Here is a 26257-nt window from a genome sequence, read left to right as displayed (position 1 = left end):
ACATAGCGGTAATGGTTGCACAAAAGTATGAGTGTAATTAATGCCGCTGAATTGGACACTTAAAATGGATAAAATGGAATATTTTATGTGATATATGTGACCACAATTAAAAAAAAAAAGAAGAAGAAGAAGCCTAGGCCTAGGCTAGCTTTTGTGGAAGACCAACCAATCAATACCTGATCTGATAGATCCTCTCCAGCCGCCTCCCCACAGGCTGTCATCCCCCCTAGGATTTCTCCCAGCATCGAGTTCTGCCAGGCTAGCGTGTTTCATTTTTGTTTTTATTTCCTGCATCTGCATCTGCTACCACCAGAATCTATTATTGCTCTCTGGGGCTCGTGCCCCTGACAGCGATTATTTGTACATGTAAATCAGAGAGCCGGGGACAAAGCTTTAATGACAGTCTCTTCAGTGGTGGCAGTGGCGGTAGCAGCCACACGAGATGAGTGAGGGCCAGCCCCCGCTGGTTTCCCTTTGGTGGGGACGCAGGGGTGGGGTGGGGTGGGGTGGGATGGGGTGGGGTGGGGTGGGGGTGAGGGGCCGACCCTAGCTGGTTCAGTGTTAAGGGACTCTTAGTCTTTCTGATAGTGATGCTGATTCTGGGGGCACTGCTGCTGAGTCCTCTGAAGGCAGGATTCATGTTTGAATCCCCGGCTCCTCCTACGAGGCTGGGCACATAGTGGGCACTCACCTGGGGACTGTTGGCACTCAGCAGGTCTCCTCGTGCATGGGAAGGTGGCTCTCATCCATGAGGTCGGCAACAGCAACCCCTTCCTTTCTCTCATCCCTTTGCTCTCAGTAACATTGCCATCCCAGAGAGCAAGCTGAGGTTCTCTCAGACCTAAGTCCGACTTACATTGCACTTGATGATGTGCGTGCCCTGGAGAAGAGGAAATGCATCACCTTAAGACCGGGGACATTTGTCCACGCTCAATGTATCTGTGAAATGTGGAAGTGGGGAAACAGGTCTGGTGTGAACAAGAACCCAGCTTGTGTTGGGGAGGGTGGGGCAGTCACTATGGGCCACCTAAGCTTATTTATAGGCCAACGCCAAGGGAAAACACAAGATGCAGGCCAGCATTGTAGTGCACTCTGTCATTTATGTCAGAAACATACCTGTCTGTGTGCACACAGTGTCTCCCTGGGAGGTAGCCACAAACACTGTAACAGCGATTGCCCCTGGAAGGGGGAGTGGAAGAATGGGGGATTCAGGGTCAGAAGTGAGAGAAATAGCTCTTCTTTCTCTCTTTTTTTTTCTTGAGAGAGAGAAAATGAGAATGAGAGGGGGAGGGAGAGAGGGGGAGGGAGAAACAGAGAGAGAGAGAGAGAGAGAGAGAGAGAGAGAGAATCTTAAGCAGTCTCCCCGCCCAGTGCAGAGCCTGACACAGGGCTTGATTTCACGACCGTGAGATCATGACCCGAGCCGAAATCAAGAGTCAGATGCTCAACCAACTGAGACACCCAGGTGCCCCCAAATAGCTTTTATATATATACATATTTCATTTTGTGCTGCTTCAATTCCTTACCTTCTTGGCCATATGCTTTTAATTGCCTAATCACAAAAACAAATTTTAATTTTTTTTTAGGCCAGCACCATGTGTTGGAAATGAGCAGGTGTCTGACTAATGGGGCAAGTGAGGGAAATGTAGCTCCCTCCCCCTTTGCTCTCTCTAGTCAGTGAGTGTCTTCCAGGGGAAGGTGGGAGGTATGGAGGGGGGCTCTGTCTCTAGGGAGCTCACTCAAGTGGTAGGTATTACTCGAATTTCTTCCTCAGGAAGAGATCTTCCTTTTTCAATAGTTCATTTCCTTGTTCTTTGTCTGGCCTCATGGACAAACATCTCTGGTCTTGTATCTGCAAGACTCCCCCTTCTACTCTCAGGTCTTTTGTCTTTTGCAAATCTTTATAAACTTTGGGAAGAATCAGTCTTCACCAGTGACCAGCCTCATGTGAATTTAGTTTTTATTGGGGTAGTTACAACACACACACACACACACACACACACACACACACACACACACACTCTATCCCTGGGGAAATACAGTATCTTCTCCCTTCTCCCTCTTACCTCTTATTCAAATATCTTCAAATGGCTGTGGATATTACCTTTAATCTCATTTCCTCAGACAGTGATGGAGGGAGGAAAAAAAAATCAGAAATGTTACAGAATATTTTGAGCAGTGGAAAACTGCGTGTCAAGGAAGGAAGTTGTCTCCTAAGCTGAACTCTGTAGCTCACTGCCACTAATGTTGTAAAAATATTTTTCTTAAATGACAACGCTTCCTAACATTACTATCCTACTTAACTTGTAATTTCAGACAATTATTTCCACGTTAACTAGAGGAAATTAACACAATGAACTAAAATACAAATGATCCCTGCTTGAAGTTGTTTTGAATGTTTCTGTTAAGGAACTAGTTGTTATCATGTTTTCATTTCCGCAAGTATTTGTGGACTATCTCGTTTGGGGCCTAACAGAACATGTAAGAAATCCAGGGTCTGAGACAGGCCCCTGCTCTTACGGAGCTTGAGATCGGGGTATACAACTTTCTCAAGCTCTGGGAAAGAACCAACTTAGGCACAAAGAAAAAGGAGAAATCCATGCCAAGTGGAGAAGGGGAGAGAATTGGGATTAGAGGAGAAAGAGACCCAGAGCTGGGCCATAAAGAAAATGGGGGGGGGGGGGGTTGGCGTCTGGATGGCTCAGTCCGTTAAGCATCTGACCTTGGCTCAGGTCATGATCTCACAGTCTGTGTGTTCGAGACGTGCATCTGGCTTGCTGCTGCCGGCACAGAGGCTGCTTTAGATCCTCTGCCCCCCCCTTCCCCCTACCCTGCGCACACGCTCTCTCTTGCTCTCAAAAATACATAAAAACATTTTAAAAATTAAATAAAGAGAATATAGGGAGCTGGGGTCAGAGGAAAGGGTGGGGTGGGAGGCCAAGCGGCAGGGCATTGCAAGTGAGCAAAAAAACATAAGCCATCTCTCCACAGTGGAAAGGTTAACGTGTATGTGGGACGTGGTGCGGTATGATGGAAAGGGTGGGGGCTATACAGTAGAAGGAGCCCGAGTATCATTCTCACGTCTGCTCCTCACTAGTTCTGTGACTTCCAGGATGTCACTCTTAGTGAGAGTCCATTTCTTCATCTGCAAAACGAATATGCACCGCCCACCTAGCCAAGACTAAATGAGACAATGAACAGCACTACTAGGGGCCCAAGTGTCACCAGCCCCCCCCCCTCCCCACCGGCCTCAGGTAGAGTACTGGGGCCCAGTAAGGGTTAAAAATGAGATGTGACACGGAGAAGTAAGTGCCAGGCTGAGGAATAGGAATTCTGTCTTGCTAGAAATGAGACCTAGGTGGAGTCTTCAAACTGGGAAGTGGAATAGTAAGGAGCATGCTGTAGTCAGACAAGTCTGGCTATGGCCTCCGGGAGGACTGGCTGGGCAGGGAAGCTGGAGGCGGGGCTACAGAGTTGCAGGAGATTGGTCAGGAGACCACTTACATGCCTTGCCACCTGGCCTTCCTGCCCCGCCCTTTCCTCTGACTCCACCTCCCTAAAGCCTGTCCTAGAAAGGAGGGTTAGAGCTGCATGACTTCATGGGGAAAAAGATGGGGAACAAGCCGAAGACAAATCTGAGGCTTGAAGCTGGAGTGTCGGCGCAACCATGATGCTGACAGAAAGCGCAAGGTGGTGTGAAAACCTGGATGAGGGGAGGTCCTGAGCGCAGCTTGTGCACGAGGTGAAAACTGGACATCTAAAATAAGTGTGCAGTTGAGAGGAATTCCTTGGACGAGTGGTCAGCCCTAGAGATAAAGATCTGAGACTCACGCACTCTCACAGATCAAATCCGCCAGTGGACACGAGTGTGTGCACAAGTGTGTGTATGCATGTGCACGGGTGTGTGCGTGTGCGTATGCATGTGCACGGGTGTGTGCACAGGTGTGTGCGTGTGTATTGCATGCATGTGCACCAGCGCGTGCATACATGTGCGTGCACACACCATTCTCAGAACTGGAGAGCATTGTGAGGACCTGGGTGGCCTTTGGTGGGTGCCTGGGTTTGGAAGAGGAGCTCACAGTGAGGTGGAGCAGTGGGCAGGAGGGCAGCACGAGGAAGCTATAGCTGTAGGAGGGTTGTCACAGAGTCGGGTCTATCCTAGGGTCAGATGTGACAATGAGTTGAAAGGAAACAAGGTCTGAGACAAGGTCACTGGATTTGGCAAGAAGGTGGCTTTCATAAAGGGCAGTCTCAGAGCCTGAGCCAACACAAGTGATCCCCTTCCTGACCAGCCGTAACCTTTCTTGTCTGTATCATTTTGGCATTTGGCTGCTATTTGGTTTATTTTTTCACAGATTGCTACTTCCTATTCTTCCCTCATCTGCACCATGAGTAATTCTCCTTCCTGCCCAATGTGTGTATACGCATTTTGAGAACGTCCTTTTGTTCTCCTCACCTCTGCACTACCTAGTGCAAGGGAGACAGCCTTCTCCATCTCAGTAATGGACAAATCCAGGCTTCCAGGTGCTCAGGTCAAATACCTTGGGGTCGTCCTGGCCTCACTCTTTCTCTCACACTCTGCAGCAATGAATTCAGAAGCCCTGGCAGACCGAAGTCCTCACCACGGTTCCCGCTCTGGTCCCAGTCTCCACAGTCTCTTGCCTGGAGTATTGCTATTGGCCCCCAACCTGTTGTCCTTCGTCACCCTTTTCAGCCTTTGCTCAAGCCCCGCAGCCAGCCAGAGTCTCCATCTAAAATGATAATGGGCTCATGCCACACTTCTGCTCGAAAGCCTCCAATGGCTTCCTATTTCGTTCAGAGTGCAAATTCCATCTTCCCGCGGCCCTACCTGATCCGGATCCTTGCCAGTTCTGCCACATCTCCTGATTGGCTCTGTTCCAGCATGCTGGCCTCCTTGCTGCTCCTCCAGCACACCCTTCCTGCCCTGAACACACTTTGGTCACTTTAAATCTCTGCTCAATTGTCATCTCACCAGTGCAGATTCCTGACTCCCTCCACCTTGACTCCTGGGACTCCCTCTCCTTTTTTTCTGGTTTATTCTTCTCTATGGCTCTTATCTCCTCCATCTGGCATACTATGCGTCTGCTTGTTTATTTATTATTGATCTCACCCAGTTAGAAGGGAAGCCTATGAAGACAGGGAGTTTGTTTTGTTTCTTGCTATGAACCCAGTGCCTAGAACAGTGCCTGGCACATAGAAAGGGATTAATAAATCCGAGTTGAATGAAAGGGAAGGGAAACTAACATTTACAAGGTACGTACTATGTGGTAAGTTATTACTTGAGCAATTTTACTTATATTATTTATTCCTCACGACAATCCTCAGAGTACTATTATTTCCATTATATAGATGAGTGCAGATATAAATCAATATTTGTTATTCAAACTGAGGATTCAGAATGGAGGCAGAGAGCAGGGAGTGAATAGATCATCTGACTTCAATTTGCTCTCCTTCATTCATCTGTAAAATACTTAGTAAGCACCTGAGTATGTCAGGCCCTCTGCTAGTTTCTAGGGACCTAAAACAAATAGAAAACTATATGTGATCTCTACGCTAGAGGTGGAAACAGCCATTTTAGCAAAACCTTAGAGCAATGTGATAAGTACTATAAGAGAGATAGGAGCTCATCATTCAGAAAGTACTTAATTCTGGAGAAGTCAGAGAAGGATCCCTGGAGGAGGTGACATTTGAAGTGAATCTCTGCAAGTGAGTGCTATGCATTCATGAAAACTGGCTGTTCCTGGAGGGATAAAGGCCAAGCTTCTGAGCCTAGCATGTGGGGCTCGCCATAACCTGGCCTCTGTTCTCCTCACCAGCATCGTCTCCTGCCACCCCTCCATCAAATACACAGACTTATCATTTCCTGCATCACGGTGCTATTTCCTACCCTTACAAATGCTATTTCCTCTGTCTGGGGTGTTCTCCTCTTCTCCTCTTTTGTTTGTTTGTTTGAGCCCGGCTCAGCATTATCTTCTCCCCAGGATGGACCTGGCCCTTCTTTTAGCCCCATATTACCCTCCCCATAGTCTAGCTCTTTGTCGTATTTCCGTAACTCCCTCCAAATTATAAATCCTCTGAGGACAAATGGTCTTTTTAAATTTAATTTAATTAATTAAAAAAAATTTTTTTTGAGAGAGAGAGTGCACAAGTGAGCATCGGGGCAGAGAGAGAGAATCCCACAAGATACAGGGGGAGAGAGAGGGAGAAGGAGTGTGGAGCCCAGAGCAGAGCTCAAGCTCACCTGATACAGAGTTCAAGCTCACTAACCATAAGATCATGACCTGAACTGATGTCGGATGCTTAACCAACTGAGCCATCCAGGCACCCCAGGACAAACAGTCTTAATCACTTTTGTTCTTGCTGCTGTGTGACATCATGGACCTGTGACAGGGTGGACCCTCAATATGTGACTGACTGTTGGGCCAAACTAAACCTACCCTAGAGGGGAGGAGAGTGCTTTTAAGGTTTGGGGAGACCTTCATAGTGAGGGTGGCCAAGGAGCGGCCAGGAACAGACCTGATTGAACAAGCTCAAGAGAGTAGGGGCTCAGAAGGTGGCATCGAGGACACAGAGGCGCTCCTGCACTGTGGAAGTGTTAGACTGGGCTGACAAAGGGCCTTGCACAGGATACCCTTACGGTTGGGCATGGGACGTCTAGAAAGATCAGGCCTCCTGCTGAGGGATATAAGCCTTAGAGGCCACCTGTGAACATGAGTGTCCTGGCTGGAGGCCCACGTGGGACGCTCTGGAGCCAACAGATTGGTCACGGCATTATGGGAATGTTACTGCCTGCTCCCTGCGTGCCCTGGCTGCGTACCCTTCCGCCTGGCCACCTGAGTGGAGGGGTTTCTAAAAGTAGAATGAAGCACAAAAGCTGTAGCTAGAGGGGCTGTCGCAGACTCTGCCACAGCCTGTGCTCCCTCTGTGCTCTAAGAGCACTTAGCCTTGGCTGTGTGCAGGAGAGTCTCCTAGGCAGCAAGGTCTGAGCTCCTGAAAGGGTAGATGTTAGCATGGCATCCTGGTCCTGGGTAGATGCTTGGAATGAATGAAGGCATGCAAGCGAGCTAAATTACAGGGCTAAGTCAGAAGTGGTCAAACCTCAGGCTCAGATTGGGGACCCTGACCTTTGACTTATTCCCAGGGTCTCCTCAACCCATGTGACATGCCTGTGGGCCAGGCTCTGTTCTTCCCTTTCTCAGTCCTTACCTGGTCATTGGTTCTTATGTCAGAAGTCCAAAACACCCGTGAGGTTTCCCCAGGCCAAGTTCTAAAGCCAGATACAGTCTGAGTGCATAACTCTCCTTGCTTCCTTCCGCTTCCTGGGCGCAGGATAAGGGACGCAGTTAATGAGCCCCTCAGCTACCTTCCTGAGGAAATGGAGAACTGACCACTCAGGGCAGGGTGGTGGAAGGAAGGTGTGCTCAACTAGAAATCAGGGTAGGTGGGTTCGAATCCTGGCGACACCACTTACTCGTGACATTTAGTGTCTCTGGGCCCCAATATGTTAATCTGTTAAATGAGGTCAATTATATCTGCCATGTTTGTTTCAAAGCCTGGTTGGGAGAAAGAAAAGGATGTGGAAGTGTTTCACAAATGGCACTAGCAGGAGTCTGAAGCTATTGTCCTGAGGGCCTCCTTGTTCGTCCTCCTGGAGAGGGTGAATGAGGAAGCTAGGAGTGAGGGCAGGCTGGGTCCCCTCGCGTCCTCCCACCTGCTTCCCTCTGGGCTTTCCTGAGCTCAGGTCCTGGGCCAAGAGTGACCCAGATGCTCCCCCCAGAACAATACAGCAAACCCACAGGGGCCCAAGGTCACTTAGTCTCTTCCAGGTTTCTGAGACACCCCCGCCCCTGCCTGCCCCTCCCTACAGCTGGGGTTGAAAGGCAGGCGGTGGCCTGGGAGACTGATGGCTCTCCTTCCCCAGGAAAGGCTGATGCTCATCACCCCTGGACTGACTGTGTCCAGGGTCGAGGGTCGCCTTCTCTGCTTCTAGCCTGTACTGTCCCCGGGGGAGGGAGAGGGAGAAGTCTTGCGACGGTGCTTTGGGGCCCTCACGTGCAGGGCAGGGGAAGGGGACAAGAAGCAGGCCAAAAAGCGTGGCTCCTGTCTTCATTTTGGAATGGCGCCTTTGGAAACTCTGCTTTGGAAGGAACAAGGCTGGCCAAGACTAGGGCTGGAGAACTCTCTATTCCCACCCCGGTTAGCCCTCTTCGGGCCACTCCCTACCAGACAACCACTACTACTAACAACAGCAGGCAGGTTTTGAATACTATGTGCTAGACGCTGTGCTAAACACTTCGCATGTATTATTCTAGTTAATCCTCTTTTATCCTAGGGTGTTATTATTATTATTCCCATTTTATACATGAGGTCACTGAGGCACAGAGAGGTAACCTGCCACAGTCCCCCAACGGATCCCAGTATTGAGTCCACATTCTTGATCACTATCATGTGAGAAGGAGAGAATGGTGTGTTAATGTAACAGAGCTGTCCCACACCCCCCCCCCACCCCCCTGCCCAGTGCTCAGTGTGGTTTAGGGTGGGTGGAGTGCAGGTGAGTGTGTGTGTGTGTGTGTGTGTGTGTGAGAGAGAGAGAGAGAGAGAAAGAGAGAGAGAGAGAGAGAGAGAGAGATGGAGGGGGCTGGGCACAGGGGAGGGGAGGCTGGGGGAGTTGTAAGTGCCCTGCTGATGCCATGTATCGTTTGTCCTAACAGAACCCACCCAGATCCAAACAGGCAGAGCCTCACATTTTGTCTCTATGGGGAAACCTGAACGAAAAGCTTCCCCCACCCGGGAAAAGCTTCCTGGGACCTGCACACAGTACCTGGCACATGGCAGGCATTTAAGTGTTGTTGGAGGGCCCAGAGTGTAGATGGACAGGTAGATAGAGCTTGGTCCGGGGTCAGGAGAAGAGGTTTGAAGCTCTACCAGATTGCAGCGTGTGGCCCTGGGCAAGTCTTGTTCTCTGGCTCCTCCCCAGCCCCCTTCTCGGGGAAATGAAGGTGCTGCTAATAGATGCTGATTTCAGCCCTGGGCTGAAATGTGCTGCTGAAGTCGAGAATCTGAGCTCAGACGCACGGTGCTCCACTAACCTCCAGGGCCCTGGGCTGGCTCTGGCTCAGGAAGTGTTTGTTTGGAGTCAGATCAGATGCAACGTCTACTGCTGGGACTGTCTGAGAAAGGACCGTGGGCAGCGGAGGTAGAAGGGCAGGGAGAAAATGTCTCAGCCCGTCCTGGACACCTCAGGTGCAAGATCCACCAGCCCGCGTCCCCCGGAGGGAGGTGGGGCCAGGCTGCCCTTCGTCTTGGAGAAATCAGACGTGAGGTCCTAAGCTCTCATTCCCAAAGACCCTTGAGTAGGGACGGGGCCTCCAAAGCAGGACTGACTTCTCTTGCATGCAAAAAGGAATGTGGCATCTGATTTCACTTCCCACAGCTGCCAGCATAAAGTCGATATTTTTTTGCGGTGCAGACAGAGTAAAGAGAAAAAAGTGTTGAATTGTTTGGCATTATCAAGGATTTCAGCTCCCCAGGACTCCTGCATAAAGAGATGGAAATATAGCTGCCGGAGCCAAGAAACACAGAGAAGTATATGAATTTATTACATATTATCTTTCCTCCTTCCAAACAGCCCTGGAAATGTCAAAAGATCATCTATTGTTTCATCGCTGATAAAAAACCATTTGGATTTGGTGGGCTCTGGGCTTGGGGTTGAGGCAGGCAGTGCCAGAGGAAGACAGCAGTGTTTTCCCAGGGCAACCTTCAGGGGGCTCAGCCATCTTTCCAATTCTTCCTTTCTGGGTGTTAGTTTTACAAATGTCTTTAGGCCAGGGCAAGCATGCAGTTACACATTTGTGTGCTTGTGAATGTTTAAGGGCCTACCGTGTACCGTTCTTCTGGAGATCCCAGGGCTAATTGTTAGCAAGCTCCTTGCTACAAGGAACTCAGGGCCTGGTGTTGACTGTGTGCTAAGTGTGGTCATGGCATCTCAGACACAGCCAACTCTGAGGGGCAGGGGGTGGCTGTGCCCCCTGGAGGAGATCCAGGAAGGCTTCACGGAGGAGGTGACAGCTAAGCTGGACCTTTCCACTGGCAGAGGAGGCGAGCAAAGGCATTGCAAGCAATGAGAAAAAAGCATGGAGAACATAAACTGAAAGGCTGCATTCAGCCTTCAGACCTAGAAATTGGGCCTGTAGAGACAGAGAATACCTGAGCCAAATCTCTGGCCCTGAGCTGACCCAGACCCTGGCAAACCATTGAGTAACTGAGGCTGTGTCTGATCAAAGATCTGTTTTTTACACTGTCCTCCAGTGCTGATATGGGTGTAATTTCCTGCCCATGAAGCTCCCACTGACCACCACCTCCCCTGCCGCCTCCAGCAAGCTGGCCTGTACCCCAGGCTGGGCTCAAAGCCTTCCACGGAGGAAGCTGGCCTCTGGCTCACCTCCCCTGCTGCCCTCCTTTGGCCAGAGAGGCTGACTGCTGAGGCACTCTTGGCCACCCCATGTACTGGTGGGGCCGTGGGGCCAAGGGGGCTGGGTCAGGCCCTTCAGGGTCAAGGCTGTCTCCAAATCAGGCCTATTGCCAGGAGCCATGAGTCTTATGTACAAACAGTGCCTGATAGGGAAGCAGGGCAGACAGATGGGCCAGGAGCCCCTGTGGCTTTTCCTCTTCTGGCTGAACTCCCCCTCAAAAAGAGGCCCATGTCCCCTTCTCCATGCCCTCTCCACCTCTTTTCCCAGCAGGGTCTCAGAAGTCAGGGAATGTCTGTTGTGAGACACTCTGGAGGCAGCAGAAGCCTCCAGAACGTTGTAGTTGTGCAGCTCCAAGCCCAGCCCACCAACCCCCAAACACTTCATGGCCAGTCTGCTCGTCCTTTTGTTAAACTGAAACCTTCCTCCTGTGGCTCCACCCTGGACAGGCAGATCTGTGAGAGCCTGCTCAGAGGCTGGGCCTCTGTGCACTCCAGCTTCTAGAAGAGACACAGGCAGAGCGGGCCCAAGCCCCTGGTTTCCTCAGCAGCCCTTCATGTTTCTCTTATGCTGGCTGTAGAGACCTGGGCAGATTTTTTTCACACAGATGGCTATTTCTCCACATCTTTGAAAACCTTAACCCCCAGGTAGGTAAGAGGGACCCCAAGCCCTGAAAAGAAGCACTACCCACATCCCTTACTTCTGAATTCTGCTTTTCAGTTTTCATAGCCTGTTCACACTTACTTGTCTTCTGACCCTCAAACCACCCTGAGGGGCGAGCAGAGCAAGCATCGATTTATCACCCTCACTTTCGGAGATGAGAGAATGGGGGTACAGATCCAGTGACGTGCCTGAGGTCATAGAGCTAAGTCGTGGCGGAGTAGGCACTGGGTCCCAGTCTCCAAGCGTCTGGTCACAGCCCTGGCCTCTCTGCCGGGTCCCCGGGCAGGCAGTGGGCAAAGGAGAGGATGCAGGGGGCAGTGGGGAGCCCTTCCCCACCCCAGAGAGACCCCTCGGCCCGCCTTGGTCTCGGCCTCAGTGAATCAGGGAGGTGAACGTCATGGCCTCTAAGATTTTTCCCAACCTCAAGGCTCCTCCTTCAGAAAACTGTCCCCTTAGACATTTCTTCTTTTGCTTTAGGGAAATAGTGACAGAAATGGAGGACAAAGCTAAACCCGCCTTGCAGAACCTTGGAGAGGATTGAGCTTCTTTGTAGGGACAGGCACTAGGAGGCTGTCCTGCATGGCAGAGCGAGTGGTTCATTGCCAAACCCTGTTCCCACCCTTCACCCACACCCCTTTCCTTCCCTGCTTCCCCAAGAGAGGTGTACAAGCGCCTATAAGAATGAGGCGCTTAGGGTAAGCCAATCTCAAAGGGCCTCTTAGAGATTGCAGGGATGTTGCCATGTTCTGGCAGAGCAAGGGACATGGTTGCGGGAGCCCCTGCCCACATGTGGGGAGCGTGACTTCACACGGGAGCTCCGCGGCCTGATGGATGCAGGAAACAGCTCTGGGCCTCCGTAGAGAAAGCTGCTCAGGTGGGGCTCCTTTGAAATGGGTTCACTTGGGTCGAGACCAAGAAGAACTGATATCCTGCACCGCAGACCCAGCCCCAGGGCCATGTCTGGCCCAGCTCTGGTCCTGAAAGGAAGACTTGCCATTCCCCTTTGCTGGAAACCCCCCCTTTACTTACGGGAAGCTGGGTGTTATCTTAAGGTCTGTAAACGGCCTGCCTGCTTTTCCAGCTGGAGCTGTTCATTCAGAACAATTAGCACGCAGTTTAGAGCTGGAATGGAACATATGGCGGGGGTCCCCAGGAGTGAGCGTGTGGCAGCCCAGGAAGGAGGGGAGCAGCCTGGAGAAGGGCGGGAGGGGGTATTTGGAAAGGCGAGGGCTCCAGGCCTGCTGCCTCGTTCAGGTACACCTGCTCTTGGCATCCGAGGGAGCAGAATTGAGGGCTTGTGCAAATTCCTTTTGCATCTTGGGTCGTGAATGCATTCGATGTTCCTTGAACTGGCATTTTATGTCAAAAGACATAAAAGCCCCATAAGCCTGAAGAATGTCCTTCTGTGGAGAGCTTTAGAGCACATACCCAGGAGTCTGTACCAGGGTGAGAGTGGGGATACTGAGGAGCTAATATCTACCCTGGCATTTTTTGACATTCATTCATTCCCTAAGTATTGACTGAGGGCCTACTATGTGCCAGGTACTGGCCTAGGCATTGGAGATACATCTGTAAAGAAAACAAAGCAAGATCCCTGCCCTCATGAAGGTTTCATTCTAGTGTGAAATGACAGACATAATATATAAGTCAAACATAATACATAGGGAAACTGTTGAGTGTGTTCGAAGGCGTGTTAACTTTGGCAACCTACAAGATAAGCCTTGTGATTTCCTTTTTACACGCAAGGAAACAGAAACCTCAGGGTTTGTAAAAAGTCTGTTCCCAGAGTTAGGAAGTGGTGAAGCGTGGATTTAAACTCATCCAGCCCAATGCCCGTGGCACTCACCTTGCCTCAAAGAGACAGACAAGACACCCAAGGCCACCTGAACAACCTCTAGATGATCTGAGTGGGCCATAGAGTCAGACTTGCTGAGCAGGAAGACCTAGGAAGTTGCCACTCTGGCCTCAGCCTTTTACAAGGAAAAGTGGCCCCTGGAGATTTGGTGGCCCATCTAAGGGCACGCACTGTCTCAGAGCTAGAACCTGGAGGGCCGGGCCTGCAGGCCCTGGTTCTTTCTCCTGAACCATGCTCACCGATGAGGTCTCTTCAGCAAGCCCACAAATGTGTTCTCAAAGAGAGGCAGACTCCTGCCCACTCCCTGCACCCCTTCCTGCCTCAGAGACCATACACACCCCTGTGCCACCTGCACCACCTGTCCCGGGTCAGAGGGACTCATGGTCTGGACTTGGGGTGGGCAGGTGGTGGGTGGCTAAGTCTTGGAGCCTCTCCGGGCAGTGATTTGACCCTGCCGGAGAGGAGGCCTCCGAACAGCATTGCCACCCCACCCCCAGCCCAAGTTTTAATGTGCTCAAAGGAATGGCTGTAAACAGGTGTTAGGTGTCCTGCAGGGTCAGGAGCTAAACAGCACTCTGTCTGGAAGAAAAATTGCAGTAAGAGCATCAGGGGCGACTGCAAAGGTAGAGAGGAGGGAAGAGAAGAGGCAAACTGACCGTAATGCAGTGGTTATGAGGCTTAAATTGGAGCCCAGGGCAGGCAAAGAACAGAGCCATAAATCCAGCCTCCTGAAAGAATATTCTGGAGGTAGGAGACACAGGCTCACTTAAAATATGTCTGAGATGAGAACCAAAGATCGTTATTTTTGAGTAAGGATATAAAATGCTAAACACTGCCTTTATTAGTCCTTTCTAAAAGCCAGGTGTAAAATACTGCCATTCCCAAGATTGTGTTTTTCCTTTTTTTTTCTTTTAATGGCAGAAATTAAAATCTCCTTAAGCCATTAGCCATTACTCCCCAAGGTGAGCCCCCAAAGCAGTTCTGCCAGGAACCCATCCCTTCATCCAGGAGGTATGGTGGCCACCCTGCTAAGCCTTGGACGGCCCTCCCCACCCGTCCCTTGGCCCCCCTTGGCTCTGAATGCCCGCCTGGCAGCAGGTGAGTGAAAAGGCTGAAAAGTTTTATGGGTCTGCCCAAGTAGACCCTGTCTCCCACCAGTTGCCAATTTGGCCGGTTGCTCTCCACTAACAAATACCTAACACGAAAGATATTCAGCCGACTGGAGCACTGCCAGGCAGGCCTTCCCTGAGTGAGCGGCACACTCGAGGGCTCAGCCCGAGGCGCTATCAAATGGCACTTATGCTCCCAGGCCCCCTTCTCCCTGTGCCGGCTTGCTTTTTTCCTTCCCACTCTGTCTTTATTTCTTTCCTTTTCTTCTTTTCTTTCCATCAAAGGCTGATGCTACCAGAGAAAAAGTTCATAAAAATGTTATGTCCACCATAAAACCCCTAATGTGGCATTCTGCATGATCCATGCATTAACATTAACATTTCCCAGACAGTTATTGTGAGATAATGGTCCCAGCTATAATTCAGCAGTAACGTTCCTTCGAGCAAATGTTATGGAGGAATAAATGACTTGCCGAGTGTGATGCTGCAGTGGGGGTGGGGAGAGGTGAGCGGCTCGAAAATGCAGACTCTGGACCTCAGAGACCCCTGCACGGCCTGGGAGGGTTTGCTGGGGCTCATATTAGTCTGACCACAGACTCTCGGTGGACCGTCAGGCCAGGCCCCTCTGCACCCTGTCTCGGTTTCACACAAACCCCGTCTTTCTTCTCGGTGCTATATTGGGAGAATTGGCCAAAAGCATGGCTGCAAGTCATCAGGGTCAGAGGTGGAGCCGAGAGGGCGAGGAGGGGCTTCGGCCTGTGAACCAAGCTCCTTCTCCCCATCCCTCCCCTTGTGCGCCCAGCACACTCTCTGCTCGCCTCTGATACAGTACCTGTCCCCTTGTATTTGTGTTATCTGTTTACATGGTCGTGCCCCCTGCTATAACCGTGCTCTCCTTGGGAGCAGTGTGCACATCCCTGTCTTTTTGTGACCTAGCACAAAGCAGATGTCCAATAAATGTTGGCTGAAAGTCCGGATGCGTGAATGGACAGACAGGTGGATGGATGGGTGGATGGATAGTTGGATGAGTGACAACAGAAAAAGAAATGAAAGCAGACCATAGGAGAAACAGGATTTGACATTAGTGATAAAGAGGAAAATCCCTCCAAACAACATTTACTGAACATAATCACAAGGGTGTGAACCCCAGTGGAACTTGGGGACCTGCCACTGTAGTCAATTGACTCTTCGGGACCACGAGGCCTGGAGCAGCTGCTGTCTGAGCCAGGGCCAGAACTCTGGATACAGGTATAGGGCTCTACCGGCTGCCCTCTTGCCACTAATATGCAAGGCTAAGAATATGCAAAAGGACCCTTTCTACCCTCAAGGAGCTTGCTTCCTAATGGAGGAGGCACATCGGGCACAAATACAACTCAGCATAATTCGAGGCAGAACACGAGTGCCCTGGTGGGAAATGACTTCGATTTGGAAACTAAAAAGAGACACAAAGAATATGCATAGGATAGGCCTTGGAGGATGAGCAAGACCAGAAAAGGCAAACACAAAGGGGAAGGAGAACATTTGAGAAGAGGGAGTCGAGTGAGCAAAGGCACAGAGATGGCCGGAAACAAGAATCCTTCACAGATACTTCATTCATATCAGCGGGTGTTGAGTGTATGGTCCGGGGAGACCATTTGGCTACTGGGTTGGCCTTCCTTAGAATGTGCTCTTTAACTCCTTCTTGCTCCTCTCTCCTGACAAGTTAGCAGCTTGGGATCACACCCTTGGCCATGGCGGTCGGCTCTCTGCCTGTGCCTGGGCTGGGCTTTGCTGGCTACACTGGCCTTCTGTGCCACACCATTGCTGCCCCTTCCCACCTCTTCCCAGTCCTGCTCACGCCTCAGGGGACGATTAAGTGGGAGCCACATTCCTCCCAGAAATGTTAGTGGGGCAGGGAATCTCTGTGAGAAGCACAGGGGAAAATGTTGGCTCTTTTCCAGATGCCACATGTCACGACCGCTATGATCTCTCCCAAGAGCGATTCCTCAGAATGCAGGACCAGATTTATTACTCTGCAGAGGAGATGGTGACCTCCACAATGTATTCAAAGGACCCTGGAGAGGCTTTGCCCCAATCAGAAACATCTTCCTCACTCAGGGGCCTCATAATGTCCTAGAGCTGGAAGGGGTCTTGGCGGTCACCTGGTTTAACCTGCCATGCTGTGAAGGCATCTCCAGTAGACAAGCTTTCGCCGTCTCCCTGACAGCTCCTAGCGGGGGCAGTTCCTCTGCTCTGGGGCAGCTGTCCCTGGGAGGACTCCCTCACGTGAGGGAGAAATGTGTCTGTCACATCCACCTTTCTGTTCTGGTTCTGCTCTGGACAGCACAGTGTAAGACCAACAGCTCTTCTGTATAATAGCGCTTTGAATATTGAAGACGACACCCGTGCCTCTCCCAGAGTGCTCTGCGCTGCAGGGAGATTCCTTCTGTCAACATCCTAGCCTACTTCCTCGTGCGCTCTGTAATGTCAGTATTCCTCTGATGAAGCAAGTTAAGTGTGGCCCCCAACATGGTCTAAACCATTGCTTCCCTTACCTGGACTTGTAGGAATGCAGCCTAAGATCTCAATTACCTTTTCTTCTTCTTTTTTTTTGGCAGCCATATCACAACACTGGTACCTATTGAATTGTCAGTCAAACTCCCCTCTCTTTTATTCACATGTAATGATTTTAAACTCCATCTCTCTCACATGCACAGCTTGCATTTTACTCCAACAGTATAAATTTCTATTTCTCTCTCTTTTTTAAATTTTTAAAAAAAAAATTTTTATGTTTATTTATTTTTGAAAGACAGAGAGAGACAGAGCACAAGCAGGGGTGGGGCGGAGGGAGAGGGGGACACAGAATCTGAAGCAGGCTCCAGGCTCTGAGCTGTCAGCACAGAGCCCGACGTGGGGCTCGAACTCACGGACCGCGAGATCATGACCTGAGCCGAAGTTGGACACTTAACCGACTGAGCCACCCAGGCGCCCCATATTTCTATTTCTCTTTATTCATCATCTCCTTGCTTTCAGCCCATGTTTCCTGCCTCACGAGCTCTTTCTCAACCTTAATCCTGTCTGTAAACACATCAACTATAAACATAAACACACCTTCTACAACGTCACACAGATCACTCGTAGAAACACTCAGGGGCACAAAGCCGGACACTTCAACATGAAAGCTCTCTCTCCAGACCGGGATCTGCTGATCACTACTGACTGGGGATGATCACAGGCTAGCTAAAAGTTCACCTACCTGTTCTGTCAACTGACTCCTCAGACCTACCCTTCCTTACCCAGAAGGATATCATGTTGTCCTGTAGCTTCCTGAAATCGGCACACTCCTCAGATCTTCCTCGCTGCCAACCTAGGAATTCTGGGTTTTTCACCAAGGGCCACCAAGCTAACCATGACTGGTTTTCAATGAGCCTGTTCTGGCTCTTGGTCATCACTACTTTCTTTCACAATTAATTCAGTCTAGAATTTTTGTTAGCAATTCATGCTACACGTGTGGTTATGCGGCTTCCAAAATCTGTTTGCCACTTTGTGAAAACAGGTGACTGTTGCATATTTCCATCTAAAAAATAAACGATTTCTTTTCATCGGTTTGCAAACAGCTGACTGTGGCTCAACACTCCTACCCAAGCTCTTTCCATATACTGCGGTGTGATCAGTGGCTGTCTGCAGCCTTGACTTTACTTAAAAGCCATAAGCTACTTGATTACCATCTCCTCACCTATCTCAAACTTGAACCTTTGATAAATCATTTTTCTGTTTTGATGATTGTCGTCCTTGAAGAAAACAAAGCAAAGTGGGAGTTAAATTGTTTGCTTTCCTTCTGCCATCCGGTAACCTCCTATGTCTGCCCCGGGCTGTAGCTACCTCACTCTGATTTTTTTTCCTCTTCCATTTTGCTTCAAGTATTGCTTTTTAAGGGAGAAAAGAGAGGGGGAATGTGAGGGTGGAGGGGAGGGGGGTGTTTTCAGACACCAGCGCATTCTGGTCTTTGGCCTTCCTGGCATACTTCTAACAGGTGCAGGCTACTCTTTTGTTGCTGCTTGTGTAGAAGCCCCTCCTTTGATCTTTTGCACACGTGCTTTTAAATCATCCTGGAGCTCAGACTGGAGAATGAGGACAAAAGATGCGATGTCGGTGACATTTCACACTCACCAGTAGAAAGACATGGTTTCGCTTTACCTTCCTTTACCAGCCCTCCTTAAAAATATCATTAGCAATGAAATTCAACCCAACCAATATTTTCTGATCACCTCTTATGCCCGAGGCACAGTTCCAGATACTGTGGGTGATCCAGAAGTGAACAAGAATTGTCCCTGCCTTGGACACAATGGAGGAGGCAGACACACAAATTGTCATAGCCCTAAACGGGATGAGGCAAAGTTGGCAATGCCCAAATATACAAAGTGCCGTGAGAGCCCAATGGGAGGAGAGACCATTTCTGCCTGGGAAGATCCAGGAGAGATTCTTGCAGAAGGTAGCATTTGAAATGGTCACGGAAGACTGGGGACAATATCAGAAGTCAGAGATGCAAGGAAAGCTATAAATTCCCCAGCAAAGCACAAAGGTAAGGGAACAAGATGGTGTGTGAACGGCCGATGACTTTGCGTGGCTAGACCACATGGTGGACTGGGGGTAGAACACAGCCCCAGACACTCTTTCCCAGCCTTCTGCTCTGCCCCAGTGTCCCATCAAAACACCAAGCACCACACATCCTCAAATAAGCCTATTTGTTTAGTCTTGCTAGCATATTTTTTCCTCCGTAATCCTTTTTTTTTTCCCCTGCATTTGAATCTAGGATCCTGCACTTAGACTAGATAAGTCTCTTAATTTCTCTGAGCCTCTGTGTCTTCATCTGTGAAGTGGAGCAACAGTGCCTAACTTCCCTCCTCACAAAGGGGAGTCACAAGAATCAAATGAGAGAACGTGGCAGGAGTGGCTTTGTAAAGTGTGAAGCGCCATGTACAGGCAAGAATGATGTCAGTGTGAGGAATCTGGCCCCCAGACAGGTGCACCGCGCTGTAAATTCTCTTGGATGCAGTCCCTGTGGGCGGTGCCCGATGCTGCTGTTACTGACTGCGCTGTGGAGGGAACTGGGAAAAGGCCGGAGGCAAAGGGAGAGATGTTGGGAAGGTCATTTAGAGGTTGCAGCCCATTTTGGTTGAGGCTGACGCAAACCAATTTTTTTTAACGTTTATTTATTTTTGAGAGAGAGAGAGAGAGAGAGAGAGAGAGAGAGAGAGAGAGAGGAAGGGGCAGACAGAGAGGGAGACACAGAATCCGAAGCCAGCTCCAGGCTCTGAGCTGTCAGCACAGAGCCCAACGTGGGGCTCAAACTCACAAACCATGAGATCATGACCTGAGCCGAAGTCAGACGCTTAACCGGCTGAGCCACCCAGGCGCCCCGTTTTTGAGACTCTGCAACGATGCAAACCGTTTTTGAGACTCTGCAAAGCTGTCAGAGTTCGCACTGGGTGCCAGGTTCTGTGGAAGGTCACTCTGCCGTGCCTCCAGAGAGCCGCCTGTGAGCTGAATCAGGAATGTTTCAGGGAACTTCCAGCAACCTGCTCATGCAGAAAGGTGGTGTGGGTGGGAGGCAGGAAGGCAGGAGCAGAGAGTGCATTAGGTCTCAGGTAACAGCTGGTGCAAACACATCTGTACCCTCCCTCCCTCCTGCCTTGTGCCCTACACTGCAGGCCCCAAGAGCACAAAAAGGACAAAGCCACCATCTCTGACCTAAAAGGACACCATGGGATATGCCGATACTTACAACCCAGTATGGTAAGTGGCATAAAACAGGTGAACAGGTGTGCCGAGTCACGGGAGCACGGAGGTGGAAGTCATCCTGCCAGGGAGGCAAGGAGGCTCGGCCTCTAGGGGGAGAGAGCCTGGGCTGAATCTCTAGTTACTTGCGGTTTTCCAAGTAGATGAAGCAAGAAAGAGCATTCCAGAAAGACAGAGGAGGAGACGCAAAAGCCCAGAGGCATAAGAATCATCCTGAGCTCCTGTTTAGCCATGTGACTAGAGCCTGTGGTGGAGTGACAGCAGGGCGCTGCCATCTGAGGGGTAATGGGGGGCCTAGACAACAGGGATGGGAGGAAAAGGGTGTTTAAAGTACATTTAGTGGGGCACCTGGGTGGCTCAGTCAGTTAAGCATCTGCCCTTAGGCTCAGGTCATGATCTCATGGTTCATGAGTTCGAGCCCCACATCGGGCTCTGCTCTGACAGTGTGGAACCTGCTTGGTAATCTCTCTCTCCCTCTCTCTGCCCCTCCCCAACTCACATGTGTGTGAGTGTGTGCTCTCTCTCTCTCTCAAAAATAAATAAATAAGCTTTAATTAAAAACAGAAATGTATTCAAAAATTAAAAAATAAAGTACATTTAGGAAGAAATCTCAACATGTCTTGGAAAGTAGGTGAGAAAAGCAGGGAGGAAGGGAAAAGAAAAGTCGAGGGCGCCTCCGGGTTTCCTTCTTGAGTTCCTGCCTGTGATGGTGCCTTTCATCCAACACGGGGAACATGGGTGGTGGGGGTGGGAGAGCGCCTGGGTGGCTCAGTCGGTTAAGTCTCCAGCTTTTGATTTCAGCTCAGATCATGATCTCACAGGTTCATGAGTTCGAGCCCTACATCAGGGACTGCTTGGGATTCTCTCTCCCTCTCTCTCTGCCCCTCCCTCTCTCTTGCTCTCTCTCTCTCTCTCTCAAAATAAGTAAGTAAACTTAAAAGTAAAAATAAGTAAATAAAGGCCAAAATGAGGAACATGGGAGAACCACGTGTGGGGAAGCGAGTAGAATGGAGAAAGTGGAGTCCATAGTTGGGCGGGGTGGACTTTGGGGGCTGGGGGTGCTGTGGGATGTCGAGGCAGCATCCTACCTCGGTCCAGTTCTGCATCCAAAATCCCCTGTCCCAAGTAGAATTTACTTTGTCTCTTAACGGAATCACTAGCACCTTGAGGGCAGAGACTTGTCTTACTCATCTTCGCCAAGGTGTCCTTGACGCCCTCGCAGACCTAGTACTGGAATGTAATGTGAGCACCCTAGACTTGCTGGTTACGTGCCATTCCTTTACCTTCTCTGCCTTGGTTTCTTAATGCATTTGATAATAAGGCCTCAAAGACAGCATCATGGAAAAGCACTTGTGCCTTTGAGGCGGACACACCTGGTACGAAGCCCCGCCCCTCCCGGCTGGGTGCTGTTGACTGTGCTGCTTGACCTTTGTAAGGCTGTGCTAATTCGGTAGCCACCAGCCCCATGTGTCTGTTTAAATTAAAATGAAATGAAGGTGTAAATATTCAGTTACTCAGTCACAGCAGCCACAATTCAAGTGCTTAACCGCCACACCGTGTCTATGGTATTGGAAAGCACAGACAGAGAACATTTCCGGCATCATAGAAAGTTCTATTGGACTGCACCGGGTGAAAACGCAGATATGAGCATTACTCCGCGGGGTCAGTGAGGGCCAATTAAATCACACGTGTGTAACACACTGGGCGCGATGGCTGGCACACAGGAGTCTTCAGTAGACATCAGCCGTTATTCTTCTGAATGAACTAGAAGAGGTCGCTGAGACCCTGGACAGCAGCAGAGAACTCCCTTCAGGGCGCAGAGCCCTGTGGGCGCCAAGAAGCTGATAGTCCCTGACTTTAGGGAGAATCCACAGATTCATGTTGGGGAGAGTTAATGGGGCCTCAGTGTGCAGCTTGAGAATTTGGGGTTGGTGTGAGGGACCTCCAGAGAGAGGCATTTGGGGAACTTAAGTGACACTAAGATGATCTCAGAAAAACCAAGGGGTGGTGCCCTGCTGTGGCATCACTTGTGGATCCAGGTTTGGACCCTGCTCTGGGCCCTGGGCTGCAGCAGATGGTCTGGGACGTAGGGGTAGGGAGGGGAGTGGGGAGCCCTCGCTCACAAGTCCATCTGCGTTGTCATAGCAGGAAAGGCACAGAGCCCGTGTCCAGATGGCCTGGCGATTTCTCTTCCTGAGATCATGCTGTGTCTCTGCATGCTTTTGCCCCTGTTTTGTGCCCTGCATGTTGGGGGCCAGAGTGCAGGATCCATCACTAATCTGGAGTCAGCAGGGAGGGGAGAGGGATTGTTGCAGGAGGCCTGGCCAGAGGGAGCTGGTGGTTTCGTGCTGGGATTCCCCCAGAGCTGCACTGGATGCCCAAAGCTGGGAAGGCGGCTGGGAAGCGAGGAGGCCGTGCTGAGATGGCCTCTTCCCCCAGGGGACCATCACAGGGAGCCGCACCTTCCCTCCTGAGCTGGGAAGTAGCCTGGGCCAGAAGCAGAGATTTTCTGATGAGGATGCCCCTTGGTCCCCCAGCCCAGCAGACACCCCTTGGCTGAGGGCCTCAGAATGACTCTAGATTATCCCTGATGAGCAGCCTCCCCTGAGAAGAACATTCACGTTGGGCTGGGAAGAGGGGGTGGGGTAAGGGAATTTTGGTCTAGTGGAAAAGCCCCAGCCTGGTCCGGGCTCTGGCCTGGGCGAGGGCTTGCACGCATACTAGGTGTGGCCAGGGAATCATGCCCCTCTGATTCCCTCTGATCAAGGGGCTGGACTAGGTCACCCGGAAGCCCCATCCAGCCCTCTCTTCCACCAGTGTGGCAGAGGGTGGAGAGGAAGGGCGGGGTGTGCTGTCGTGCTGAAGCCGGCTCAGAGACTGGAGCTCTCCTCCTCCCCACCTCCTTCCCTCTTTCCTCCCTAGTAGGATGGATTGAGGCAGTGTGGAGAAATCCGAATAACTAATCAGAGTCCTCATTAACCCCCTGCCGGGATGCTCAAACATTCACTTTGCTGTTTGTGAAGCAGAAAAAAAACCTCTCCCTGCATTAAAATTGATGCGTTATTAATCCCCGTGCTCCCGACCTGGTGGGCTGCTGCCCCATCCTGCCTGAAGCCCAGGGGCTTGGAGTTGCTACCTTGGGCCACTTGCATTTTCTGTTATTGATTGGCCCGGCACAGAGGCTTCACTTCACAGGGAGCGGGCCTGGTGCCAGCGCGGAGGCAGTTGCTTTGTTTTCTCCCAGGCGGGGTGGGGCCCTGCTCCTGAGCCCCACCCCAGGGCACAACTGCCAGGCTGCCTGTGAAACCGCTGGGGTTGGGTAGGTTGAGTGAATGTGTCTTTCTCCAGACCTGAGAAGGCATGGTGACATGCTCTACACTTCAGATGAGCCAGGCCCCTGGAGTGGGCCACTTCTTAGCCCAGTGGTAGGCGGGGCTTCGAGGGCCTCAGCATTTGTCTGGCCCAAGAGCTGACCCTTTCTGCACACGTGGGACCACAGCATTCCCATGGCCTCCCTCATACTTCCCCCCACCCAGGCCTTAAAGCTGTGCTCTCTGGCTGTCTACCCCAGGCAGTCACCACTACATTGCACACCCTCCAGAGAAGATCAGGATCCACAGATACTCATCGTGTGCTGCACATTGTACCCAGAAGCTGTGAGGGATCCAAAGTCATTTATGGCATAGTCCCTAACCTCAAGAAGCTGGCATTGTCATGGGGTCAAGATGTCCACACACATAAAGAATACCATACAAAAGCAAGGGAAGGAGGTGGTGGAAGGAGCAAGGGAGTAGTGAGGGAAGGAGGGAGGGAAGGAAAAATGGAAGGAAGGAAGGAAGGAAGGAAGGAAGGAAGGAAGGAAGGAAGGAAGGAAGGAAGGGAAGTAGGGAGGGAGGGACTTCAGGGATAGAGAAGGCCCCTCTGGGTTCCCTTTGAGCCTAAGATGATATGGGCCGGAGCATGGAGAAAATAAGTCCTACTGCAAATTGCCATCTGGTTGGTACTGGCTGAGCCTTCTTTACTGGTTGTTGATCAGCCCTGATATGGGTCTGTCCACCTCTATTGCCTGTCTTGTCCTGTGAACTCACAGCCAATGCCTCGGCCTGTGTAAACTCCATTATGTGGCCTTCTGTGCAATAGGTCCCTACGGACAGCCCTGTTAGGAGAAGGAGAAGGAGCAGAAATTGGAGGCTAAGAAGAAAGATTTAATCTCTAGGTCTTACTTCCAATCACTTTAGTTCACTGCACTGAGAAATGGTCACAGGTCGCCTTCCTGATCTTTGACTCGGGTTAGTGAGGATGATTATTCGGCTAAGATCTTTGAGCGCTGCTAGGTGCTAGGGATTCAAGGTGAGCAAAACAAACGGGGGTCTCTGTCTACTCAGAGCTTATAGCCTAGTACTTTATAGCCTAGGCACTTCTCAAATAATCATAAATGAATGTATAATTATCGGCTCAATTAAGTACTCAAACTGAATTAAGAAATGCAGTATACAAAGCTTCCTCACCTGACCTGTGGGAGTTCATTGTAGCTCTCCTGAGGAAGTGACATGAGCTGAGACATGAAGCCAGCTGTTACTAATTGAAAGTGGATGAGGAAAGAGCATCTTCCAGGAAGATAGGATGGCTTGTGCAAAGGTCCTGTGGTCAAAAGAAGCATGTCCTAGTTGATGGACTGATGGCCAGGGTGGCTGGAAGGCAAAATGCAAACTAGATAAAGCAGGTGAGGTGGGGACGGTCAGACCACACCTGAACTTCTAGGCCAAGGTAAGGATTTTGGTCTTGATTTCAAGAGGAATGGGAAACCAGTTAACAAGGGAGAAAAGGGGGAGGGGACAGAATGGATTTGCACTTGAAAAAGATTTTCCTGACTGTTTAGTGGAGAACAGATGGAGAGTATCAATGTGTTCAATGGGTCATCTTAGTTTCCTGCTGTTTCCTATCTTCCACTTTGGGAAGTTGAAGTCTATAGAATGTGCTGGAGCTTTATGAAGAGAGATGTATTTCTAAATTCTGAACATCCACTATTCAGCCTCAGCTCAGAACCTGCAAAAATGAACTATCATCCTTGAAGTGGCACCCCTCCTTTCCTAACTTGGCAGAGCCTCGAGTGGCCATGACCCAAATCAAGCCCAGCATTCTGATTTGGATGGGGACCCCAGCCTCCCTGAGAGCTATCTGGAGGGAAAGCAGCTAAGCCGTGGATTGGAGGAGCTGGGAAGAGGAAGGTGGGGGGCCACAGGGGAGCCAGAGAAGCAGAAAGGTGAGAGTACCAGGGGGAACCAGGCAGTGTCACGGCCCCCCGTGCTGGGTGTGCACGCACAATGACACAGACAAGCCTGCCACCTCCACTAACTCCAAGGGCCTCTCCATTTGACTAGTGGCTGCTCTGTCCTCGTTGTCCCAGCTTGCTGCTCTTAAAGAACCTGCTTTTGTTTCATTTAGGACCAGAGTCCTTCCTTTTTTCGTTTCAATAAGCATTCATTGATCACAGCTTATATGTATGGATACACTCAGGATCAACAACTCCCCCAAACCCTCTTACACACACACACACACACACACACACACACACACACACACACACACACATGGTCCTCACCATTGAGCATCCTGCCTATTTTTGGGAGCTAGATATGTAAACAATCGGCCCTTAGAAGGCAGAATGGACTAAGCACTGAGTGTAGACCACCAAATGAGCCCGTTTGCTTGGGACAGTCTCAGTTGAAGTTTCTGTGTAATTATTAATCGTGCTCTCCTTCATTCTCAAAATCGCCCCAGTTTGGGTGATAAATTACGTGTGGTCATCCTAACAATACTCCATGGCTGTGCAGAGGCATGAACAGTATTTATAGGAATTCGGGAGACATCACAGAGTAAATAATATATAAGCTGAGTCCTTGAAGAATGAGCCACGGTCAGCTCCTAGAGCAGGGAAATGGAGCATCCCAGTCTTGGAAAGCAGAACCAGCAAGGGTGTGGAGGCGTCTCTAAGTAGAGTCTGCATAGGAGAGGATGAGCACAGTTTACCTATAACCTACCCAGGGTCAGCGAACTTTTCATGGAAGGTTTCAGCCAGTAAATATTCCAGGTATCGTGTTGTCACTACTCAACCCTCCCACTGTTGAGGAAAGCAGCCATGGATCATGGTGAATGAACAGGTGTGGCTGTGTTCCAATAAAACTTTATTTGCAAAAACAGGCAGCTTCAGGATTTGGTATGGGTGTAGTTTGCCATCCCCCGACTTGAAGGAAAGATGTAAGAGATAAGCCAGGGAAGTCAGGTAGAAGCCATATGACGAAAGGTCTCGACTACTTGACCTTTTTTTTTTTTTTAATAATAAGGTTTTGAGCATAGGAATG

General features: G+C 50.3%; 1 protein-coding gene across 7 annotated transcripts in view; it reads left to right on the top strand.

The window, feature by feature from the left end:
- PKNOX2 (PBX/knotted 1 homeobox 2) overlaps positions 1–26257 on the top strand; it is a 281900-nt gene that overhangs the window by 146108 nt on the left and 109535 nt on the right. The window lies entirely within an intron of this gene.

Source organism: Panthera pardus, unplaced genomic scaffold (assembly GCF_024362965.1).
Source record: "Panthera pardus isolate Hobbes unplaced genomic scaffold, ASM2436296v1 HiC_scaffold_12, whole genome shotgun sequence".
NCBI lineage: Eukaryota > Metazoa > Chordata > Mammalia > Carnivora > Felidae > Panthera > Panthera pardus.
This window is presented reverse-complemented; position numbering and strand designations above follow the sequence as displayed.